This window comes from Rhinatrema bivittatum, chromosome 4, assembly GCF_901001135.1.
Source record: "Rhinatrema bivittatum chromosome 4, aRhiBiv1.1, whole genome shotgun sequence".
Lineage (NCBI taxonomy): Eukaryota > Metazoa > Chordata > Amphibia > Gymnophiona > Rhinatrematidae > Rhinatrema > Rhinatrema bivittatum.
In genome coordinates this window covers 273,460,755-273,477,383 of record NC_042618.1, presented here as the reverse complement: position 1 = coordinate 273,477,383, position 16,629 = coordinate 273,460,755, and the positions used below count along the sequence as shown (strand labels likewise).

The window sequence follows — 16,629 nt, the reverse complement described above, 5'->3', positions numbered from 1 at the left end:
CCCTTTTGGATGAATTGATTGAAAGCAGCCTTCTCCTTCAATTGACAGATCACATCGAAGACCAAGCAAATTTTAGATCCCCATCAGTATGGCTTAGAAAATCTCTGAGTGCCTTGGAAAAAAGGTTGGTAAAACTATAGATTGGTTCAGGTGGAATTCCGTGACTACTTTTGGAAGGAACTTGGGATGAGTACGGAGGACCACCCTGTCATTTAGGAATTTTGTAAAAGGTTCGTCTGTGACACGAGCTTGTAGATCACTGACTCTTCTAGCTGATTGTAATGGCTATGAGGAATACAGTTTTCCATGTAAGATATTTAAGGTCGCAGGTATCTATGGGTTCGAATGGAGAACGCATGAAGCCTGGCTAATACTACGTTCAGGTCCCACTGTATGCTTGGGGAATGAACTGGAGGTTTTAGGTGAGTTAAACCTTTCATGAATTTACTAACGAGAGGCTGTGTAGAGATAGGTGCATCTCCTAGCTTGTTGTGGTAAGCAGATGATAGCACTTAGATGTACTCTACAGATGAAGTCCTAAGACCAGAGTCTGAAAGATGGTATAGGAATCTAGTAGTGAGTGGGCTAGTGGGGCAAGTGAAGGGATCAAAAGATTTCTGAGTGCACCACGAAGTAAACCTTTTCCATTTATAGGAATAATTCTTTCTAGTGGAAGGTTTACGTGAAGCTATCAGCACTTGAGATATAGTGGTTGGAAGGTTGAGTGGTTGTAAGATCAAGCTTTCAACATACATGCTGTCAGGGATAGGGATTGAAGGTTGGGATGGCGCAACCGACCCTGATCCTGAGTTATGAGATTGGGAGCTACTCCCAGGCGAATTGGATCCCTGACTGAGAGGTCTAGCAGTGTGGGAAACCATACCTGTCGAGGCCAGTATGGGGCTATGAGTATTATGGTCCCCCTGTCCTGTTGTAGCTTCACTAGAGTTTTGGTTATGAGTGGTATCGGAGGATACGCATATAACAGGCCTGAGTTCCAATGGCGAGCAAAGGCGTCCGTTGGTAGGTTGCTCTCCTGTTGCAACAGGGAGCAGTAATTGTTCACTTTGTAGTTCAGATGGGACGCAAAGAGATCTATTGTTGGTTGACCCCAGCGTTGGAAGATCTTGGTTGCTATTGTTGGATCCAAGGACCACTCGTGTGGTTGGAACTGACGACTGAGGCGATCGGCTATTATGTTGCGGATGCCTGCCAGGTAAGTGGCTCGAAGAAGAATGGAGTGGGCTAGAGCCCAGTCCCAAATCTGAGCTGCTTCTTGGCAAAGGAGGTAGGAACCTGTTCCCCCTTGTTTGTTGATGTACCACATGGCTACTGTGTTGTCCGTTTGAATCAGCACAGTCTTGTGTGAAAGGCAGTCCTTGAACGCATGTAGCGCATAACGAATAGCTCGAAGCTCTAGGAAGTTTATTTGAAAAGAGGCTTCGGCTTTTGTCCATGTCCCTTGGGTCCTGAGATGACCTATGTGTGCTCCCCAGCCTAAGGTGGACGCATCTGTAGTTAATGTCACTTGTGGAATTGGTTGCTGGAAAGGCAGACCTTTGAGCAAATTGTTCATTGATGTCCACCAGAGGAGAAAGGAACGCAGTTCCTGCGTTAACTGAATGGGAGTGGACAATGGTTGAATGGCTTGAATCCACTGAGATTTGAGTGTCCATTGCATTAGTCGCATGGTCAGTCTGGCCATGGGAGTGACGTGAACTGCAGAGGCCATGTGTCCAAGTAGGGTGAGGCACTGATGAGCTGTAACTTGAGATTGATTTCGTAGAGAGTGTGCTAGTAGAACAAGTGTTTGAGCACGGTCTCTTGGAAGAAATGCTTTTGCTATGATGGTGTTTAAATCTGCACCTATGAATTGTAGAAGGTGAGATGGTGTGAGATGAGATTTCTGGTAGTTGATGAGAAATCCCAAGGAGTGAAGCAAATTGACTGTGAGCTTGAGGGAATTGAGAGCTCCTTCTTGTGTTTGACTCCTGATGAGCCAATCGTCCAGATAAGGGAATACATGCACCTTTTGTTTGTGGAGATGTGCCACCGCTACTGCCAGACACTTTGTGAACACTCGGGGTGCTGAGGCCAGGCCGAATGGTAGCACTCGGTATTGAAAATGTTGACCCATGACCAGGAATCGCAAGTACTGGCGATGTGGAGGAAAGATGGGAATGTGAGCATATGCGTCTTGAAGATCCAGAGAGCAGAGCCAATCTCCTCTTTGAAGGAGAGGTAGCACGGTGCCTAAGGACACCATCCTGAATTTTTCTTTTTTGAGAAATTTGTTGAGATTTCTGAGGTCCAGGATAGGACGTAGGCCTCCGGTTTTCTTGGGAATGAGGAAGTAGCGGGAGTAGAATCCTCTGCCCTGCTGAGGCCTGGGGACTGGTTCTATGGCCCTGGCTCTCAGAAGGGTGGATAATTCTGCTTGTAGAATTTTGGAATGTTGATTCACTGTCCAAGATGAGAGTGGTGGAGTTTCTTTTGGTACAGTGAGAAAATCTAGTCGGCAACCGTGAGCTGTTATGGAAAGGACCCATTGGTCTGTGGTTATGGAGGTCCAGGTGTGATGGAAATAGGTTACACGACCTCCTACCGGTAGGTGTGGAAGTGGGCTGGTGGGTTGGCTGCTGCTCTCTGATTTCTTTCAAAACCTGATGTTGAGGCAGTTTGAGGAGGCGGTTGGGGCCTTGCAGGCCTTTGCCAAGCTTGTGGGCGTTGAGCTGGGCGAGATGGTCGTGCCCGGTTTGATGGGGGATAGTAGCGGCGTTGGTGGTAATAAGGCCGCCTTATATCCCTTCTAAGAGGTCTTCTGACTGGGGGCTGAGATTCCTGAGGCAGTAAGGAAAGTTGCTTAAGTGTCTCAGTATGATCTTTTATAGTCGCCACTGCTTCTTTAACCTTGTCGCCAAACAGGTTATCCCCCAAACAGGGAAGGTCAGCTAGTCTTTCCTACACCTCTGGCCAGAGATCGGATGCTTTAAGCCAGGCCCATCTACGTGCTGTTATTCCTGAAGCAGAGAGACGTGCTGCAGTTTCAAAACTGCCATAGGTAGCTCTGACTTCATGTTTGCCTGCCTCTAGGCCTTTATGTACCAGTTGATGGAATAGTTCCTGATATTGGTCAGTGAGTGTGACTACTAGGTCCTGAACTTGTTTCCAAAGGTTTCTTTGGTACTGGTTCATAAAGAGTTGGTAAGATGCAATCCGAGATACCAACATGGAACCTTGGAAAACTTTTCGGCCCAAATTGTCCATGAACCTGTTGTCTTTCCCAGGTGGTGTAGAGGCATGAGATTTTAATCTTTTAGCCTTTTTCTGGGCTGACTCTACGACCACTGACTGGTGTGGTAGCTGGGTTTTTTGAAATCCAGGTATTGGTTGGACTAAGTAGGTGGCATCTGACCTCTTATTGACCGCTGCCAGTGAACCTGGGTGTTCCCATATTCGGTACATGAGTTCTTGTAATACCTCATGTACCGGTACTGCCAAAATCTCCTTGGGAGGGTCTACAAATTGTAGGACCTCCAGTGTCTTTTGTCTGGCATCCACCTCTACATGCAACTGGAAGGGGATGGTGTCCGCCATGTCCTTTACGAAGTTAGAGAAAGATAAATCTTCCGGAGGAGACTTCCTACGGTCCTCATGAGGAGATGGTTCAGACAATATGTCCTCTTCTGAGGAGTACTCTGAGTCTGTGTCTGTGCCTGTTTCCCTTGGTGACCTTAGTGGTTGAGATGTAACTGGCACCAGCGGTGGCTCCCCTGGCATCGTGGAAACAAGGGAGAGCGAGGCTGATGAGGTATGGGAACTCCTGATGGCCCTGGAACAGGTTCTTCTGGGATGGCTCTGGGCTTCTTCGATAAAGCATCGAGTAGAGTGTCCAGTTTGGTCATCAGTAGTTGAAGAACCGTGAAGTCTGAAGATAGCACCGATGAAGTCACCGGTGGAATCGGTGAAGGCATCGGGCAAGGCATCGCGGGCATCGGTTGTGGAATCAATGGCCGTTCCGGCGGAATGGATGGTAGTATGGGCATCGATGGCGATGGATCGCAAGGCATCAGAGCTGGTGTCGATGGCGACATCGGTGTCGATGGCTGGCATGGAATTGTACCGATGAGAGCTAGTCGAACCGCTTGACGGATGTACTCGTCAAGTTCCGCCCGCATAGCTGGTGGTATCAGAGCAGCTATGGGGGGAGGCGGCGATGGCGATACCGATACCTCCTCAGAGCCCTGAGGAGGTATGGTGCCCGGCACCGATATCGGTGGGGATTGCCCTGGTACCGTAGGCCTCGGAGCCTCCGCGCTCGTCCGAGCTTTCTTATCGGAGGAGGCCGCATCCTTCGAAGGGTCAGCAGGCACCGGCTCGATGGCGTGCTGGCGTCGATGCCGATGCTTCTCCTTATGTTTTTCGCTGCCAGAGGTGGACACCTTCGACGATGGCGAGGGGGAGGGTGTAGAAGTGTCTCCGGCCTCACCTGGAAGTCGTCGTTTCAGCACAACTTGCCGTATCGATCCCGATGGCGATGACTGGGTTGACGTCGAAGTTGTTGGGAGCAGTTGAATCTTGAAGAGGTGCTCCATTTTCTCCATCCGGATTCGACGTCCCTTCGATGTCATTTCAGCACATAAGGGACACGATTTTACGTCATGTTTTTCGCCCAGGCAAAGAACACATTCTAAGTGCGGGTCCATAATGGACATATTCCTCGCACAATTAGGGCATTTTTTAAAACCCGAGGCCATTTCTGCCGGACAGCCGTCGACGGCAAGGGCCAGAAAAAACGGTATGGAACCACGAAAATCACGGGGAAAAAAACTTACCGTGATGGAACGGAAGGGAGACCCTTGCTGTGGAAAGTTTTTTCCGAACTTTTTTCAAAGTTTTATGTGTGATGAAAATCACCACAGGACTCCAGATTAACCACGAGGCTAATGGCTCCGCGGAAAAAAGAAGACTGAAGGGAGACCCCTGTGGCAAGGAATATCATGGCATGCTGGGCATGCTCAGTGGGCACACTGGTGCCAGTCAAAAGATTCATAGAAACTTTGATAGAAGTTTTTCCGTATATAGGGCTCCATTACTGATGTCACCCATATGTGAGGACTAGCATCCTGCTTGTCCTGGGATAATGTTGAGATTGCTTACCTGATAATCTCCTTTTCCTTAGTGTATGCAGATGGACTCAGAACAAGTGGGTATAGTGTGCTCGTGCTAGCAGCTGGAGACGGATCTGACGTCAGCACGGGTACATATACCCCCACAGGAAGTGAAGCAACTCAGTAATCTTCCTTGCAAAAGCTGTTATGGATATATGTGTACTGACCGATCAATGAATTAGTGAAACAGGATTCCCCTGACCGATTGATAGTAGCTGGAGACCGCCAGCGCTCCCAACCAGAAGGCGTCGACACCTGGTAGAGTGGACGCTCTCGTGTAAGAAATGACATGTCTTACCTTGAAGTGGCGAAACCCCATGTATACTGGCAGCCGGGCGGGATGGTGAGTCCATCTGCATACACTAAGGAAAAGGAGATTATCAGGTAAGTAATCTCAACATTTCCTAGCGTGTAGCAGATGGACTCAGAACAAGTGGGATGTACAAAAGCTACTCCCGAACTGGGCGGGAGGCTGCCTGAGGACCGCGTAGGACTGCCCTCGCAAATGCTGTGTCCTCCCTGGCCTGGACATCCAGGCGGTAAAATCTGGAAAAGGTATGAAGGGAGGACCATGTCGCCGCCTTACATATCTCCGTGGGCGACAGCATCCTAGATTCTGCCCAAGAGGCCGCCTGCGCTCTGGTGGAATGAGCCTTGACCTGCAGAGGTGGTGACTTCCCGGCCTCTACGTAGGCCGCTCTGATAACTTCTTTGATCCAGCGGGCGATGGTGGGCCGAGAGGCCGCTTCCCCTTGCTTCTTCCCGCTGTGAAGGACAAACAGATGGTCCGTCTTTCGTACTGCTTCTGTCTTTTCCAGGTATCTGGGCAGCAATCTGCCGATGTCGAGATGGCGTAGCAAACGCCCTTCTTCTGATTTCTTCAAACCCAACGTGGTTGGCAAGGATATGGTTTGGTTGAGGTGAAATTGTGAGACTACTTTAGGTAAGAAAGAGGGAACCGTACGAAGATGGATAGCCTCTGGAGTGATTCTGAGAAAGGGATCACGGCAGGACAGCGCTTATAGCTCTGAGATGCGGCGTGCGGAACACACTGCCAGCAAGAACACCATCTTCAAAGTTAGCGAACGGAGAGACAGGCCCCGAAGGGGTCTGAAGGTGGATCCCGCGAGGAAATCCAACACTATGTTGAGGTTCCACAGGGGCAATGGCCACTTCAGTGGCGGACGAATGTGCTTGACTCCTTTCAGGAAGCGGGAAACATCTGGGTGCGTGGCAATGGTCTTGCCATCCCTCCTGGGACCGTAGCAAGACAGCGCAGCCACCTGAACCTTGATGGAGCTTAGGGAGAGACCCTTCTGAAGCCCACCCTGCAGGAAATCCAGAACAATAGGGATTGTAGTCGCATGTGGATTGGTGCCATGAGTGTCGCACCAGGCTTCAAATACTCTCCAGATCCTTATGTAGGTGAGGGATGTGGAAAACTTGCGAGCTCGGAGGAGTGTATCTATCACCGGCTCCGAGTAACCTCTTTTCTTCAGTCTAGCCCTCTCAATGGCCAGACCGTAAGAGAGAATTGAGCCGGATCCTCGTGGAGGATGGGACCTTGACGAAGCAGGTCCCTGAGAGGAGGCAGGGGAAGGGGCTCCCCTGTCAGTAGTCTTCTCATGTCCGCGTACCAGGGTCTTCTTGGCCAGTCTGGTGCCACTAGAAGAACTAGGCCTCTGTGCCTCTGAATCTTGTGTATAAGGGCGCCCAGCAGGGGCCACGGCGGAAAGGCGTATAGCAGGGTCCCTGGAGGCCATGGCTGAACCAGGGCGTCGATCCCGTGAGAGAACGGATCTCGCTTGCGGCTGAAGTATCTGGGTACTTGAGCATTGGACCTGTCCGCTAATAGGTCCATGTCCGGAGTCCCCCACTGATCCACAATCATCTGGAAAGCTGTGGGGGACAGCTGCCACTCTCCCGGATTTAGGCTTTCCCTGCTGAGGAAGTCTGCCGCGGTGTTGTCCCTTCCGACAATGTGGACGGCGGAGATGTCCTGGAGATTCGCCTCTGCCCAAGCCATCAGCGGGGCTATCTCTAGGGACACCTGTTGGCTTCTGGTTCCGCCCTGTCGGTTGATGTATGCCACCGTGGTGGCATTGTCGGACATCACTCTGACTGCTCTGTTCCTCAGTCTGTGAGCAAATCGCAGGCAGGCGAATCGGACTGCCCGTGCCTCTAGACGGTTGATGTTCCACCCCGACTCTTCTCTGTTCCACCGCCCTTGGGCGGTGAGCTCTTCGCAGTGTGCTCCCCATCCGCTCAGGCTGGCATCTGTGGTGAGCAGAGTCCACGTGGGGAAGGACATCTTCGACCCCATGCTCGTGTGGTTGGACTGCAACCACCACCGTAGCTGGGTCCGCAGTCTGGCTGGTAGAGGTAGATGCACGGAGTAATTCCGGAAGTGTGGGCTCCATCGAGAGAGGAGGGAGCGTTGTAGTGGTCTCATATGGGCCCGCGCCCAGGGTTCCACTTCCAGGGTGGATGCCATGAGACCGAGAACCTGCAGATAATCCCAAGCTATGGGCCGGCTGGCTCCCATCAAGGACCGTGGACGCGTCTGGAGTTTTAACCTTCTCTTGGTGGTGAGGATGACTTTGTCTGCCTGGGTGTCGAACTGGACTCCCAGGTATTCCAGCGATTGGGAAGGCTGTAGGCAGCTCTTGTTTAGGTTGACTACCCATCCCAGGCTTTCCAGCAGGGAGATCACTCTGTTGGTTGCCCGATGGCTCTCCTCTCGGGATTTCGCCCTGATCAGCCAATCGTCTAGGTAGGGATGGACAAGGATTCCTTCCCGTCTGAGCGCCGCTGCTACCGCTACGATCACCTTGGTGAAGGTCTGCGGCACCGTGGCTAACCCGAAGGGCAAAGCCCGAAATTGGACGTGTCGTCCCAGAACCTTGAAGCGTAGGAAGCGCTGATGATCCCGATGGATAGGGATATGCAGGTAGGCTTCTGACAAGTCTAAGGCCGTGAGGAATTCCCCTGGCTGTACTGCGGCCTTGACTGAGCGCAGAGTTTCCATGCGAAACCTCGGGACCCTTAAGTATCGGTTGACTGACTTGAGGTCCAATACAGGTTGGAAAGTGCCCTCTTTCTTGGGTACCATGAAATAAATGGAATAGTGCCCAGAATCCATTTCCCATGCAGGTACTGGGATTATGGCTTTCAAGGACAGGAGCCTCGCCAGGGTAGGTTCCAATGCTGCCTTCTTGTGGATTGGACACGGAGATTCCACAAACCTGTCCGGAGGGATGTGATGGAAGTCCAGATAATACCCCTCTCGGATGATGGCGAGGACCCACTGGTCCGACGTAATCTCGACCCATCTGGGGTAGAAGAGGGTTAACCTGCCCCCTATGACTTCGGCCCCCGGATGGATTGGCTGATTCTCATTGTGGGGTGTGGCCGGGACCCGAACCCGAGCTGGCTCCCCTCTTGTGCTGCTTGGTCCGAAAGGACTGGTTCCTGGCCTGAGGACGAGGTACCTGGTAGCGACTCCTATAGGGAGTGAAGCGTTGGGAGCTTCTACCTCTGGAGGGCCTCGGAAAGGTGCGCTGGTTCCTCTTGGACCTGTCTTCCGGCAGTCGAGGTACTGGAGAGGCGCCCCATGTACTGACCAGTTTATCTAGGTCGCTGCCGAACAGAAGAGAACCCTTGAACGGCATTCTAGTGAGACGTGTCTTAGAAGGAGCGTCGGCTGACCAGTTCCGTATCCAGAGCTGCCTCCTGGCTGCTACTGAGGATGAGACCCCCTTGGCTGTCGTACGGACTAGGTCGGAGGCGGCATCCGTAAGGAACGAGAGAGCTGACTCCATGTCTGCTGCCGGAGCATTGTTCCTGACCTGTGACAAACAGGAACGCGTTACCACTGTGCAGCAGGTTGCGATTCGCAGAGACAGAGCTGCCACCTCAAAGGTTTGTTTCAGGATGGCGTCCAGGCGTCGGTCATGAGCCTCCTTGAGGGCCGCCCCCCCCCCTCCACTGGAATGGTAGTGCACTTGACCACAGCGCTAACCAAGGCGTCCACCTTAGGGCACGCCAGCATATCCTTGATTACCGGGTCCAGGGGGTACATGCCGGACAGGGCCCGACCCCCTTTGAATGAGGCCTCCGGCACATTCCACTCCAAATCGATCAGCTGTTGCGCCGCTTGCAGGAAGGGGAAATGGCGGGCTGTGGGATGAAGACCCTCCAGCAGGGGGTTCTGCGTAGATGCCTCCATGGTGCTGGGGCCTGGAATAGCCAACTCCGTCAGGCACTGAGAGACCAGGTCGGAGAGATCCTCCTTGGGAAAGAACCGCCTCATAGTTCGATATGGCTCTATCCCCGAGGGAAGGTCCCCCTCCTCGGGGGGTCCGGACTCGTCCTCCGAGACATCAGGGTCCGCATGAGCCGGACTGCCCGGAGGCGGGTGCCCGCGGTAAGGGCGAGAGGGTCCGGGGGCAGGGTCAGCCGGGGCAGCAGGGCCTGGACGGGAAGCCGACTGCATCTGTACGAAGGCATGGATCCCTTTAAATAAGTCCACCCAGGAAATGGAAGCGGCCTCCAGCCGTCGGGGTACCAGGTCCCCCGGGATTCCTGGCTGATCGAGACGGCCCGCTAGATCCAGGGTGGCCCCTGGGGAACTGTCGGTAAACCTCGGTTGAGACTGGTCCTGGCCCGAGGCTCCCACGGCCTCCTCACATTGGGCACAAAGGGAGTCTGACTCCTCGCTCTGCGTGGCTCTAAGCTGGCACGCTGAGCACAGGCCAAGAGCTTTCACGCCGGAATCAGGAGGTGCCGCCTCTGGAGATGCCGGGGCGTTTAGGTGTTCCATCGCGTCTTGCGAATGCAGGGCGCCGGCGCTTATGCTGCCATTGATATGCGCTCAATAATAATATGCGCTCAATAATATGCGTTCAGCAATATGCGCTCAATAATAAACAATATGCGCTCAATAATATGCGTTCAGCAATATGCGCTCAAAAATAAACAATATGCGCTCAATAATATGCATTCAGCAATATGCGCTCAATAATATGCGTTCAGCAATATGCGCTCAATAATACACAATATGCGCTCAATAATATGCGTTCAGCAATATGCACTCAATAATATGCGTTGTGCGCCTATCAACAGGCGCCTATCCGAGTGCGCCTATCCATGGGCGCTCAATACCTGAACAAGGCAGACAAAATGGTGACCTCCACGGCGTGCCGCAGGCAGGCAACGCTGCCGATCCTCGTACCTCAGAGACCAAAAGTAAGAGATGTACGCCTTACCTGATCCTCGGCACTTCCCGGCTGCAACCCGGGCGGTCTCCGGCTGCGGGGGGAGAGAGGAAATACCTTCACCGCCGCGCTTGAGGAAGTGCACCCACTGCCTCTAAGCCACCGAACTCGTCTCACTCAGGGCTAAGTCCTCGCCGGGACCGAGGCGCCTCTCAGCGAGGCCCGAGCCCTTCTCGCTCGGGGGCTAGATCCCTGCCGCAGTTTGGCCACCGGACCCAGGCGTAGACCTCCGAGGGGTCGCGGAAACCACCTCGGGAAACTCAACTGGGGGAGGGACCCGAGGGTATCACCGCAGGAGTGCGGGGCTCATCTTCTGAGAAATTTGGAAAGTAGAAAGTAGAAAGTAGTATTGGAAAACACGCTCAGCGAGCGTGCAGGCGCTCCAAACTGCTTTGGAGACGGAAATTACTGAGTTGATTCACTTTCTGTGGGGGTATATGTACCCGTGCTGATGTCAGATCTGTCTCCAACTGCTAGCACGAGCACACTATACCCACTTGTTCTGAGTCCATCTGCTACACGCTAGGAAATAGGGAGTTTATTGAAGTTTGCACTAATACCTATGCGAAGAGCTGTTACCACAAATTGTGATCACTTTTTTGCACTTTGAGATAAGTGCCAGAATGTGGTATTTCCTACATACAACCAGTGGGGGAACCATGTTTACTGCCGAGAGAGAGAAAGAGATAGAGAGAGAGAGAGAGATTTATCTCTCTATGGGATGCCCACCTAGTAACTCGAGGTGAGGTTTAGGTATTAGTGTAGCGGTTAGGGGCCACTTTGACATTCAATGTGAGACGTACGAACAGAACAGTGCCCTCTTTTGAACATTTGATGACCCTCGGAGTGAGAAAACTCACCCAAAGATGAGATTTGTGCAATGTTCTCTCAACCTAGCTTGATGGACTCTCTCCCTGCACACAAGCTCCCTCCCATTTGTCTCTCCCTCACACATACGCACCCCTTCACACAGGCTCCCTTTGTCTCACTCAAACACACACTCTCACATAGGCTCCCTCTCTCTCTCTCTCTCACACACACACCCCCCTTCAAATAGGCACACTCTCTCTCTTGCATACAGACATCCACTCACATAGGCTCCCTCTGTCCTCTCACACACACCGGCATACAGGCTCTCTCTCATGCACACACATATATACCTCACATAGACTCACTCTCTCTACTGCACACACTCCTCCCCCCCCCCCCCATAGGCTCTATCCCTTTCTGGCAAACAGGCACTCATACAGGCTCCTTTTCGCTCTTGCACATTCATACACCACTGCACATAGGCTCTCTCTCTCACTCATTCACATACACCCCTTCACACGGGGTCCCTCTCACACATACACACACACACACCCTCACTCAGGCACACAGGCTCCAAATCACACACACACACTCACAGGCTGTGTCAATGTCAGCTATTAACTATTTCGCAGCCGCAACCCGCTAGCGCCTCCCTCTTCTTCAGCCATGAGCAGGATATGTTCCGCTTGCAGCCCGCTGGCACCTCTCTCTTCTTCTGCTGTGAGCAGAATGGGCTCCGCTTGCAGCCACCGACCTTCATTCCAGCTGGTACCCCCCCTCCTGGCGGTCACCCGAAGCGGACTGCACCCCCGCAACTCCCTTTAGTACACCACTGCTTTGAGTAAATCCTAGGAATCAGTACAGCTCTTCAAAAATTACATTAGAATGCATTCCACTGGTTATTGTGTCCTTTTGGGGAGTAATTGTTAAACACATTTCCACATGTAGAACACTATTTACATTCAAAAATAGGGTTTTATAAAACTGCCTGCCTGATGAGCAGGCAAACATATGCACATATATCATGTTTGTTCATAAGTTTACCTAGAATGTGTGGATGCATTCCCAGAGACAAATGTATGGTAGAGTTTTCACTTACATGCATACTTTGTGATTTTAAAAATCTATTACATATGGGAAATTTTTATGTTTTGGACAGGAGATGTAACATATGTAGCTACTTTCAGTGGGATAATTTTGAAAGAAAATGTTCCCTTTGAAAATGGGTGTAACATACATATATTTGCCACATAAGTTACCTGCAATGTTACAAAATTACCATACCTATCTCTCACATCTACATGTATTATAGAGAGACAGTTTTCAATTGTGCACCCATGATCAATCACAATGGACTTTTTTTTTTAAAGCATGAACACACCAACATCATAAGTTATATTATTTCATATCATTACCATTTACTTATCTTCAGTTTTCAATTGTGCACCCATGATCAATCACAATGGACTTTTTTTTTTAAAGCATGAACACACCAACATCATAAGTTATATTATTTCATATCATTACCCTTTACTTATCTTCTTTTCTCTCTCTCCCTATACTTTTCCTCATTAAATCTGTTCTTCTAGCAAGTCACTCTTATCTGTGCCCTTCTCCTCTACCATCAACTCCAGACTTCATGCTTTCCACTTTGCTGTGTCATACATCTGGAATAGATATCCTGAGTCCATGCATCATGCTCCCTCACTGGTTTTATTCAAATCCAGTTTAAAACTCACCTTTTTTAAGCTGCTTTTAAATGTTAAGTACTTCTCTACAATAAATACATCATCGCACAGACTTGTGTTTATCTTCATTAGATTGTAAGCTCCATGAAGAACGGACAGTCTGTTATGTGTAGCTGTACAGCGCAGTGTATGTCACAGCGCTTTAGACATCATAAATAGAAGCAGTAGTAGTATGTTATTCTGGAAAAGGACTTATAAAGCTGGTTAATCAGTCCATTCTTTAAAATTAACCCAAACAGGGCAATGCTCCTACCATACCTTGCTTTTTAACTGGAACTCAAATTGACTTAATGCCGCATTTTTATTACTTTCGCCCGAATTCCATCTGCAAATCAATTATGATAAAAAGGAAACAAATAAAATTTTATTGAAACATTACAGGAGAAATACCATATACTAAAGTCTTAGTTACACTACTACATACATAACTATGCAATCAACACTTTTATACAGATTTGTTTGACAGTTACACTACAATAAGCATATTTTATTGATTTTAGTACCATTTATATAATTGCTTATTTTATAACAGTATTATATCACACATATGAAGCATAATCAAGAACAAAAACTTAAAACACAATCTTACTATTTTAATACTGAGATCACAAAATTGCATAATCATATTTGCTACAATAATTCTAAAGTCCCTCAACCAAAGGATCACTGATGTGATGGCTGGGATAGCACAGGATGATGGGTGGTCAAATCAGAAAAAACCCCACTGTAGTCATAAAAGATGATATATTGTACTATAAACTCAGAATCCCCTTTTCCATCATAAAAGGCAGTTAAAGGAAATGGTGCAGATTCATACTACACTGGAAAATCAGGTATGTCTTAGATCAGTGATGGTGAACTCCAGTCCTCGAGTGCCACAAACAGGCTAGGTTTTCAGGATATCCACAATGAATATACAAAAGATAGATGTGCATACAATGGAGGCAGTACATGCAATTCTTCTCATATATATTCACTGTAGATATCCTGTAAACCTAGCCTGTTTGTGGTACTCGAGGACTGGAGTTCACCATCACTGGCTTAGATATAGTCTACCATCTCTAGGTGGCCTAGGACCACTAAACTTTTGAGAAAACTTGAATGTCATCCAGCCCATGTCAATCACATCTTGTTACATGGAAGTGCTATATTGACATTTTCATACTGTGGAGAGGTACTCTGTTGATAAGAACATAAGAAGTTGCCATACTGGGTTAGCCCGAGGTTCCATCTAGCCCAGCATCCTATTTCCAACAGTGGTCAATCCAGGTTACAAGTTCATGGCAAGTACCCAAATATTAAATGGATCCCAGGCTATTAATGCCAGTAATAGCAGTTGCTATTCTCTAGGATTAATAGCAGTTTATGGACTTCTCCTCCAGGAACTCATCCAAACCTTTTTTTAAACCCAGCTACACTATCTTCCCTAACCATATCCTCCAGCAACGAATTCCAGAGCTTAATTGTGTGTTGAGTGAAAAAGAATTTTCTCCACTTTGTTTTAAATCTGCTACTTGCTAACTTCATGGAGTGCCCCCATGTCCTTCGAGTGTCTGAAAGAGTACATAACCAATTTACTTTTACTCGTTCTAGTCCTCTCATCATTTTCTATACCTCTATATACCTCAGCCATCTCTTCTCCAAGCTGAAGAGCCCTAATCTCTTTAGTCCTTCCTCATATGAGAAACTTTCCATTCCCTTTATCATTTTGGTCACTCTTATCTGTATCTTCTCCAGTGCAACTATATCAGACAATTTCAAAGTATTACACACTGTGATGCCTACATCTTTTTCCTGGGTGGTAACTCCTAATATGGTACCTAACATTGTGTAATCAAATTATGGATTATTTTTTAGTATAAAACGGTTTTTATTGAGTGTACAACACAGAACAGAAAGAACATAGGTTACTCAGAAACTGCGTACCGTAAACATATCACCTAAATGTAATGTCTAGAACCACCATTTAAGCATAAAACACTCATTACATATTTCCCTGTGTTTCCCCGTCCCTGTCGGATCGAAGAGACAAGGTCTGTCTGCACTAGGGCCACTGCGTGCGGGCACCAGGGATGCTGATCTCTGATACACCCCTCGCACCTCCCAATTAAGCAAGAATAGAAAACAAGACCTTCATTGTACAGGGTAAAACAGTAAACACACTCCTGCCCTCCTGCCCTCCTCCCCCCCATCCCCTCCCTCCCTCCCTCCCAGGGCCCGTCAATGAAAACCAGCAATAGTTCAACAAAGGCAATTGTGGTCGAAGCTAGGCCATGGACTGCAGGCACCCAAGCCTTATCCAGGCCAGTGGTCTGTGCAAAACATTCAGTCATTAAGGATCAAACTCCGAGCATGATGCGGCAAAGCCTGAAGATAAATTTCCCAAGTTCTTAAAATGCTCTACACTGAAGCGGTGAGAGTTTGGAAGTAAGGCTGTCCATTTGCATCATACGGTGAAAGTGTATACGCCAAGTCCAGTATGAGGGCGCCGTCGATTCTGTCCAGTTGAGTAAAATAACTGTTTTCCCTACCAGCCAGGCCTTCTTGACCAGTAGGCGCAATCCCGCCTTCCGAATTACAGTCTGGGGAATATAATCAAATAAAATCAGCTGCGGAGTAACTGAGAACTGCACCTTCAATAGGTGTTGTAAGTAATTTACAATTTTCCCCCAAAAGATTTGTATCAGGGGGCACGCCCAAAAGGCATGAGATAGGGTTCCAATGGCAAGGTGACAGCGAGGACAAGTGGAGTCCGGGAGTAATTGTGCATGCCAGGCTATCTGTGGGGAAACAAAGGCTCTCCGCAGGAATTTGTATTGCATTTCCCTAAAATACATATTCCCAGTAGTTTTGGTCAGACTCTGCATACAGACAGAAAAAGCTGCCAGTGAAACCGAAAACACTCCATCTTTTTCCCAGCGATCAACTGAGGTAACATAGGTACCCTGCGACTGTCCTTGCTGAAGCCCCTTGTAGTATATTGAAAGTGAAGGGGGGTTTTGTCTCTCCAATTGAAAGAAGGATTCCAGGGACAGAAAGTGGGCCGGGCTTTGGTTATCAAGCTGTAGGACAAGATGTAATGCCTGATTTCTAAGTAGCCAAAAACATGGGCCGACATTAAGCCATAGATACCATGTAAAGTTGTGAAAGGTAAGAGAGTCTCCTCTGGATCCAGCAAATGGCCCAAATGTGTGATGCCTCGTTGTACCCAGCCCTTCAAGCTAGTAGCTTGGGAGCCAGGCAAAAACTCTGGATTCCCCTGAATTCCCCTGATTTGGAAGGAAGTAAGAACAGCGTTGAGGCAGTCCCAGCCGCCTAATGAGGAATAACCAGGCCTTCCTAATCGGAACAATTAATGGGCTTTGGGAAATCGCAGTTGGTAGCTCCCTGCTCAGGCCCATCAAAACGAATTTGAGGTCCAGCGGAGTCACCATGGTATGTTCTGCCAAAATATTTATATAAAAGGAAGCCCCCGATATCCATTTCCGGATGAGACGGAGATTAGCCGCCACACAAAGATGGGCTAAATTTGGTACTCCCATACCACCTTCACCCTAGTGCAAATTTAGCCAGCAGAGTGGTATGAGTGCTTTCCTTCCCTGCCAGATGAACAAACGCAGCATT

At 49.1% G+C, this 16,629-nt stretch overlaps 1 long non-coding RNA gene across 4 annotated transcripts in view; it reads right to left on the bottom strand.

The window, feature by feature from the left end:
- The window catches only part of LOC115090696, a 381,113-nt gene that overhangs the window by 266,687 nt on the left and 97,797 nt on the right, over positions 1-16,629 (bottom strand). For all 4 annotated transcript variants that reach the window (XR_003856471.1, XR_003856470.1, XR_003856473.1 and 1 more), the window contains exon 6: positions 13,264-13,330. This is a non-coding gene — a long non-coding RNA (uncharacterized LOC115090696). The remainder of the gene's footprint in view (positions 1-13,263; positions 13,331-16,629) is intronic.